This window comes from Boleophthalmus pectinirostris, unplaced genomic scaffold (assembly GCF_026225935.1).
Source record: "Boleophthalmus pectinirostris isolate CB_2022bp ecotype Guang Dong unplaced genomic scaffold, ASM2622593v1 HiC_scaffold_20, whole genome shotgun sequence".
In the NCBI taxonomy this organism is placed as follows: Eukaryota; Metazoa; Chordata; class Actinopteri; order Gobiiformes; family Gobiidae; genus Boleophthalmus; species Boleophthalmus pectinirostris.
In genome coordinates, this window is record NW_026571153.1 from 31763550 (window position 1) to 31772132 (window position 8583).

The window sequence follows — 8583 nt, forward strand, 5'->3', positions numbered from 1 at the left end:
ATTCTGAATAAAAATGTATCTGCTTTAAAAAGACCATGTAAACACTTAACACCTTAATTCCTAATGAAAATTATTATTCAGAATTAAACTGAATTCCGAAGTAAGTGAGTGGTTTATTCCGATTTTAAAGGTGAATTACAGTATTTTTTGTACTATAAGGCGCACTTAAAATCTTTAATTTTCTCAAAAATCAACAGTGCGCCTTGTAATTTGTTGTGCCTTATGTATTAATTCTGGTTGTGCTGACTGACCTCGAACTGATTTTATGTGGTGGCGTTCAAAAATCTCTCAAAACGTTTTAGTACGACTTTGGTAAACTACAAAGCCACACCGCTTGATGGATTATCGGAGTGTTATAGCTACCGTAGTCCAGAGCCTTGCAGAGTAAAAGGCGAAGTATAGTTCTGCACCGACTCGAGCTGTTTTTTTTCAGTGCTTATAGTTTATGCAAATGAGCCATGTGGTTTTACGTTTCATTTCTGTAAATCGTAAACAAATGTGTCAAAGCTGCATTAAACACATTATTACTCAATGTATAATTGAGTCGTCCTCTTAGGAAATAGAAAAAAACGAACTTAAATGATCCACCCACATTCACATTCATAATCCACATTCACCAAGACAGAGCCAACGCCGGGCGAATTACACCACAATCCATAGAACTATAATAAAAATAGTGTCAACCATGGATCTATAATAAAAACTGAGTGTGTTTACATGCACATCAGAATCCCGGTTATGATCGGGTTTTTTGAGTATCCGGGTGCATGTGTATGGTTTCACTATCCTGGTTATGAGAAACTGGGGTACTGTAGCTGGTATATGCCGACAGTAACCGGGATACTGTGGCATGTAAACGCAGTATCCTAAATAGTGCAACATAAATTTGAGTGCGCATGTGTCCAAAAGACAAACACTTTCTAGTCTTTTCACTGCAACAGTAGCGACATTAATAAAGTGACCGACATAAATAAAGTGACCGACATGAATAAAGTGACCGACATAAATAAAGTGACCGACATGAATAAAGTGACCGACATGAATAAAGTGACCGACATAAATAAAGTGACCGACATAAATAAAGTGACGAACATAAATAAAGTGACCGACATAAATAAAGTGACCGACATGAATAAAGTGACCGACATAAATAAAGTGACTGACATAAATAAAGTGACTGACATGAATAAAGTGACCGACATAAATAAAGTGATCGACATAAATAAAGTGACTGACATGAATAAAGTGACCGAATAAAAAAGTGACCGATATAAATAAAGTGACCGATATAAATAAGTGACCGACATAAATAAAGTGATCGACATAAATAAAGTGACCGACATAAATAAAGTGACTGACATAAATAAAGTGACTGACATGAATAAAGTGACCGACATAAATAAAGTGATCGACATAAATAAAGTGACCGACATGAATAAAGTGACCGACATAAATAAAGTGACCGACATAAATAAAGTGACCGACATAAATAAAGTGACCGACATGAATAAAGTGGTCGACATGAATAAAGTGATCAACATAAATAAAGTGACCGATATAAATAAAGTGACCGACATAAATAAAGTGACCGACATGAATAAAGTGATCACATAAATAAAGTGATCAACATAAATAAAGTGATCGACATAAATAAAGTGATCCTACATGAGTGAAATAAATATAAAATAAAGAGCTGCGCTAAACCTGCACATGTATGATCACTGAAAAGATAAAACATGAAACATCTCCTATACGATATACACACAGAACAGACTCACCATCATCAGCACCTCTTCTGTCACAAAAAAACTCCACACACATAATCCACTGAGTTTATGCAAATCCACAACAGTTCATGCAAATTAGCCATGTGGTCTTAAATTTTGGTTCTGTAAAACGTAAACAAATGTGATCAAAGCTGAATTATATGATCACACCTGCTGATGTGTTTCTATAGTGGTTATGGTTTATATGTTGTAAAGTTGAGTTTAGTTATGCAGAAGATTTTAATGAAGAGTCTATTGGGTTTGATCTGTGCAGTGGATTGTGGGATATCTCACAGCTCCTCACCGCTGATTCAACCTCCAGAGCTTCCAACGCTAAAGGAGCTCATGGTTTGTATTTTTCCCGATTTATTAATTCAGATTAAGTAATTTTTGTGCTTGTGCATTTGTAAGATTATGTCAAGAAACCAGGATACTCCATTTGATCATGTACACGGGGATATGAGTGTCCCGGTTTCTCAGCGCACATGTAAACTCCGAATATACATCCCATAACCGGGATATGGATAATAACCGTGTTACTGATGTGCATGTATACACACTCAATGAATTCACACATGGTGCGCTGAGAAGCAGAACTTCATATAAACCAGAGAGAAAAAAATATCAAAATTGACTGTTTTTTGATTGGTGTTATTTGAAATAATTTTTAATTAAATATTGGAAATTGGAGGTCGAAAATTGAATTGTTTTTTGTTCTTAACTGGAATTCAAAAGAACAAATGGTACCTGGACCATCAGAAAAGTAGTGAAATGATCTGTCCATGCAGCAAGAACATTTTACTCGACAAGTTATCTTAAAATAAACGACCTCTAGACCAGAATGAAGCAGTCTCTGGTCTAGTAAGTCTAAAACAACAAATCTAAAAACAAGATGAATAACCTGATATAAGTTTTAAAATCTTGGCCAGATCAGAGAAATTTGCAGTGAACCGAAACGTTACACAATGCACCTTTAAAATTTTTTGTAGATTGTGTCACCATGGAAACTGCTGACCATTCCACCATACACATACACGTACAACAGCCTCCAACGTGATGTCGCTGCCAAGTATAAATTCTCGGGTTTTGTGAGTGTTCCTGTGATGATTTCTAAATGGTTGAGAGATTTGCAGTGTGACATCAGGTGTGATCGTACATTAAGTGAATTCTGGTTGAGTTTGGATGTAAAAATCAGATGTTCAAACGTAGGAATGACAGATCGACTGGGATTACCTCAAGATGTTTGCTTCAGGACGGTGATGGAGAGGCTCGTGGATTTCGGGGAGAAAGTTTGGACATGAGCAAGGTGAGAATATATGAGGAAAGAGTCAGAGCAGAGGAACAGAGCAGAGGGTCTGAATTAGAACTAAACCAGGTCTAAACCAGGACTAAACCAGGTCTAAACTTGGACTAAACCAGGTCTAAACCAGGTCTAAACTCAGGTCTAAACTACGACTAAACCAGGTCTAAACTAGGACTAAACCAGGACTAAATCAGGTCTAAACTGCGACTAAACCAGGTCTAAACTAGGACAAATCCAGGTCTAAACCAGGACTAAAGCAGACGTAAACCAGAACTAAACAGGTCTAAACTAGGACAAATCCAGGTCTAAACCAGGACTAAAGCAGACGTAAACCAGAACTAAACCAGGTCTAAACTTGGACAAATCCAGGTCTAATCTAGAACTAAACCAGAGCAGAACCAGGACTAAACTAGGACTAAATTAGATGTAAACCAAGACTAAACCAGGCCTAAAATAGGTCTAAACTAGGACTAAACCAGAGCCGAACCAGGACTAAACTGGGACTAAATCAAACGTAAACCAGGCCTAAGCTAAGACTAAATCAGATCTAAACCAGGACTAATCCAGGTCTAAACCAGGACTCAGGAACATTTCAGGCAGCGCAATAACATCCCCACGGCGACAGGCAGGTGACGAACCCCGCCCCGGAAAAGTCCCACGGTCCACCTTTAAGAACCGTCACCGCGGACAAAGCCACATTGTTCGTTCTGGTTTTAAAATCCTGGAAACATACTAGGCCAGCTGGAGGTGTTTTTATTAGAATTTTCAGATCTCCATTACATTTAAACATTTGTTGATTTTATTCACCATTCGACAAGGACTTAACACCAGAAGTAGACCTGACACAGAATAAACATCTCGCACGTATAAATGAGCTCAAATACAAGTCTGTTAACGATGGCGTTGGCCCATCCGTCTCCGCTCTTTCCTCTCTTTGTCAATACGCAATGCCAGTCCGGGGCCTATCCCAAACAGCCAAACACAATAATATTTTAGGCCGGGGAGCAAGAGACAGGAGCGTATAAATAGTTCCACATTACTGGCATAGTTGAGACGGAGGTGCTGCGAAGGCCAGGGCGAAGACGGACGTAAGAAAAATACAAAATCGGTCAAAGGTTTTCAGAAATAACGCGGCGTTCTTTCGGTAATGAAACCCTATACATCATTAAAAATCATCACGTTGCTAATAATTTGTGCGATTTTGTGGGATGGTTTTGAGTCAGGACTTGGCAGGTCTGGGTTCTGTCTGTAGCCGAGGAGGGTGAAGGGGAGTCAAGGAGAGTTTAGGGACAGAACAAGGATTTTAATGTGCTGAAATTGGACTACAGGGTCACTTTACTTTGGCTTTGATACACCACAGGCTACGGTCACTTACGTTACGCAATGCATGTAAGGTCTGGATTAAGTGACATTGTGAATTTGGGTAAACATGGGCGTTTGTTCTGCCTCTTGACTTGATAAAATGGACTAAGACTTGGGACTTGACTCGGACTTGAGGCCTGTGACTTGAGAAGACTCAATGCTTCTCCTGAAAATATATATGATTTTAAAAACTAGGACTAAATCAGATGTAAACCTGGACTAAACCAGGTCTAAACTTGGACTAAACAGTTGATAAATGCAGTACTGAATTTTACAAGAACAAACTGGAACATTTCCCTCCCACTTTTCTGTTAGTTTGGATGCAACTGAAGTACTGTGAAGGCCGATTTATGGTTCACATCAAATCGTCTGCGTCACAACGCAGAGAGTCTGTGTCGACGTGAACCCTACGCTGAGCATCTAAGTTGACCAATGTGCTCCTCCGAAATTTTTTAACTACACGCTGAAATGACGCAGACAGCAGGGGAAGCGACGCAGACAATAAGGACTGTGATTGGTCCTCTCTGCCTCCGCTCTACACACATTTCCTGTACTCAGCTTTCTGTTCTTTCAATATACAATGAGAAATAATGGGTTTAATGCAGCTTTGTTTACGTTTTACAGAAACAAAACTTAAAACCATACGGCTAATTTGCATAAACTAAGTGTTCAAAAAACAGCTCGCTCTTTGTGTCCTGACACAGTCAGCTTCTGTCGGATTTAAAAATGACACGACTCAGTGGAATATGAGTGTTCTTTCTGTGACAGAGGGATATTGTACTAATGGTGAGTCTGTTCTGTGCTTCTGTTGCATCACAGAATAATAATAATAATAATAATAATAATAAATATATATATATAATAATAATAATAATGCATCAGTTTTATATAGTGCTTTTTTGGACACTCAAAGATGCTTTACAGAGCATTATTCATTTACTCCAGACCCGGTGGTGTTAAGCTACTACTGTAGCCACAGCTGCCCTGAGGCAGACTCCTGGAAGAGAGGCTGCCAATCTGACCACCATCACTCACACCAACACCACTTTCATACTAGGCAATGTGGGTGAAGTGTCTTGCCTAAGAACACAACAACAGTTTTTATGACTGGCGCCCCCTGTGGCACCTGATTTTCCCAGTGTCTCCCATCCAAGTGCTAACCAGGCCCGGCCTTGTTTAGCTTCTGAGATCTGATGGGATCAGGCTTTGACAAACTGGTATGGCCACAAGATGACTGGAACCAACTTCAACAAACCTTAAAACGTTCGTTTTTACCGCCATCGACTTTAAAAAACTGTTGACTTTTACACCTGGAGTGTTTTCCAGGATCACTGCACATGCTTTTAACTCACTTACATCTTTAATCTGCAAACGTTTCACTGTCTCATGCTGCTATTCACTATTTCATGTTATGATTGATGTGTGAGTGTATTTTGTTTGTAAGTGGTAAATGGTCACATTTTTATACAGCACTTTTCCACCTTCAAGGCACTTTACATCAAGGAACCACTCACCCACTCACACATTCACACACACATTCATACACCAGTGTGCGCAGGACACCCACAAAAAAATAAAAATTGTGCATATTTTCCATAAAAATTCTACTCAAAACCACTCTAAATCTTGATGTAGAGTCGCATTTGTCGCTGTTTTAAAAGAGTAAAAATATGCCAACCCTTTTACATTACCACTGTGTATTTAACCTGATGGTACAAAACTCCAGCAGCCAAAATAGAAGGAGTCTTTTTGCTTCTACAACTGCCCTGAAAACTTAAACAAAACTTAAATGAAAAGCAGCTCTTCTCCGAGACCCATGCGTAACCACTGTGAACTTCTGCCACCATTAGTTCTGGGTTGGGATCATTTGTAAAAAGGAGGAAAAAAACTCTCAGCCTGCAGATATTTCACGAGCTTTTTGTGGTTTTGAAGCGAAGTCTCTGCCAAGTCCCGAGTGGAGAAGCAGAATTTGTGTGTTCACAGAGGAGGTCAGACTGTAGGGGAGCCTTTTATATCAAAACCCTCTCGTCTGGAGCACGCCTGGAGCAGCAAGTCGCGAATGCCATGACCCCAAACGCAAATGACTTCAGTATGATCCAACGCAGACGCAGGCAACAATGAGCCACGCATTGTTCCATCGCTTTAACTGTTCAAAAATCTGTCTTTCCCCAGGAGAAAACGTGACTTTACAGAAGAGAGGTTGACTAAAGACGTGTGACATGAGCGGCTTAAAGGTGCACTTCAGTGATGGGGGCTTTTATTGTGAAAAACTATCTTTAAAGGTTGTATGGAGGATTATTTTTTTTTTAGTTTGAAATTGTCATTGAAAGTTTAAAATACCATTATTAGTACGGAAGCCGAGAGGGGTCACAACAAACGCAAACGCCGCAACAAATACAAATGCGACAACACAACAAAAAGCCACAACACACCAAAAAAAGCCACAATTAAAATAGAGTCCCATGGTCATTTCCCTTGTGGCTTTTTATGGTTTGTTGTGGCTTTTTGTTGTGTTGTCGCATTTATATTTGTTGCGGCGTTTGCGTTTATTGTGACCCCTCTCGGCTTCCGTATTACAGAGACGCAGCAGCCTTGTAATTATGATGACCAAAAAAAAAAAAAAAGAATGAAAATCAACTGTGGACATAGTGAGACCAGATAAACATCAGCCAATAGATAACGAGGCTACCTCTTTATCTATTGGCTGTTAGGTTGTCAATCAAACTCCCTACGTTTCTAGTGTAACTGACTTTGCTTTATGCAGCGGTTCTTAGAGGCTTTTTAAAACTGTCGCTTCGTCGCAATTCGCACAAAGTTTGTCGCGATGGCGGACGAGATTCCACGACCAGTTCGCCGCAAAAGAAAGTCTGTTTTTGAGGTCCCTGAAAGAAGAAAAGAAGGAGATAAGGAGCGAAGACAAACGCGACTGAAGCAGACGAAGGGTCTAAAAACTGACGCGCCGGTCGCTAAATTATTTCTAGACAGGTCACTTCAACTAATTCTGAACACGCACTGGATGTAAACAAGCATGATTTCTAGAGTAAAGAGGCTGGAGGAGGTGTTTCTACTGAGGAGCTGAGGAGGAGGAAGGTGGTGTCACACATGCACAACATTTGAAAAAGGACTGTCACTGTATTTCACTTTCCTTAAAAAATCCTCTATACAACCTTTAAAAACATGCACTCTTGCTGTGAGTGGAGTTAACTCTTCGCAGATATCACCTGTAAACTTTCCTGGTGGCGTCTAATGCTTGTTTCTATGGAGACTGAAAAGTTTTATGCCATACTTTGGAGTACAGGAGCCAAAGCATTAACATATCCATGAAGGTAAGTCATTTGTGGGCCCTCTACCAGAAAAGTTATATAACGCAAATTTAAAGTACATGTGACAAGGTTAGGGTGACCACATTTTCAAGATTCTAAACTGGGACACACCCGGGTTTAAATCTTTTGTATGAATATAATAGTAAAAAGAGAACGTAAGGTTGTGCATTCTTGTGTCAGTCATAATTTAAGGAAGCCTGATTCATCAGCCGGTTTCACTTTATACAAACCGTCTGACCTCACAGCGTTAGGATTCATTCGCTCGACGGTAGGCAGGTACTTTTTTTATTTAACCAATCGCTGCTATTTGATTGTGACATATGCAATGCGGCACTAACAGGACTAACTGGTATATTAAGCTTTTCCCAAATCCCGTAGGAAGAAGGACAATAACGTCTTTGCTCTTGATAAAATTCACCAAACATTCTCTTTGTTCCGGCTTTAAATCCTCGGGAATCGTTGCCAACACAGAATGTCTGGTTCTTAGTCCTGGTTTAGACCTGGTTTAGTCCTGGTTCAGTCCTGGTTTAGACCTGGTTTAGTCCTGGTTCAGCTCTGGTTTAGTCTTGGTTTAGACCTGGTTCATTCCTGGTTCAGTCCCCCTGGTTCAGTCCTCTGTTCAATCCTGGTTTAGACCTGGTTAAATTCTGGTTCAGTCCTGGTTTAGTCCTGGTTTAGACCTGGTTTAGACCTGGTTTAGACCTGGTTTAGACCTGGTTTAGTCCTGGTTTAGACCTACTTTAGTCCTGGCTCAGTCCTGCTTCAGACCTGGTTCAATCCTGGTTCAGTCCTGGTGTAGTCCTGGTGTAGTCCTGGTTTAGTGCTGGTT

At 40.0% G+C, this 8583-nt stretch overlaps 1 pseudogene; it reads right to left on the reverse strand.

Moving 5' to 3' along the window:
• Positions 1–5545: 5545 nt before the first annotated feature.
• On the reverse strand, positions 5546–5662 carry LOC129409917 (5S ribosomal RNA; annotated as a pseudogene).
• Between the last annotated feature and the right edge of the window lie 2921 nt (positions 5663–8583).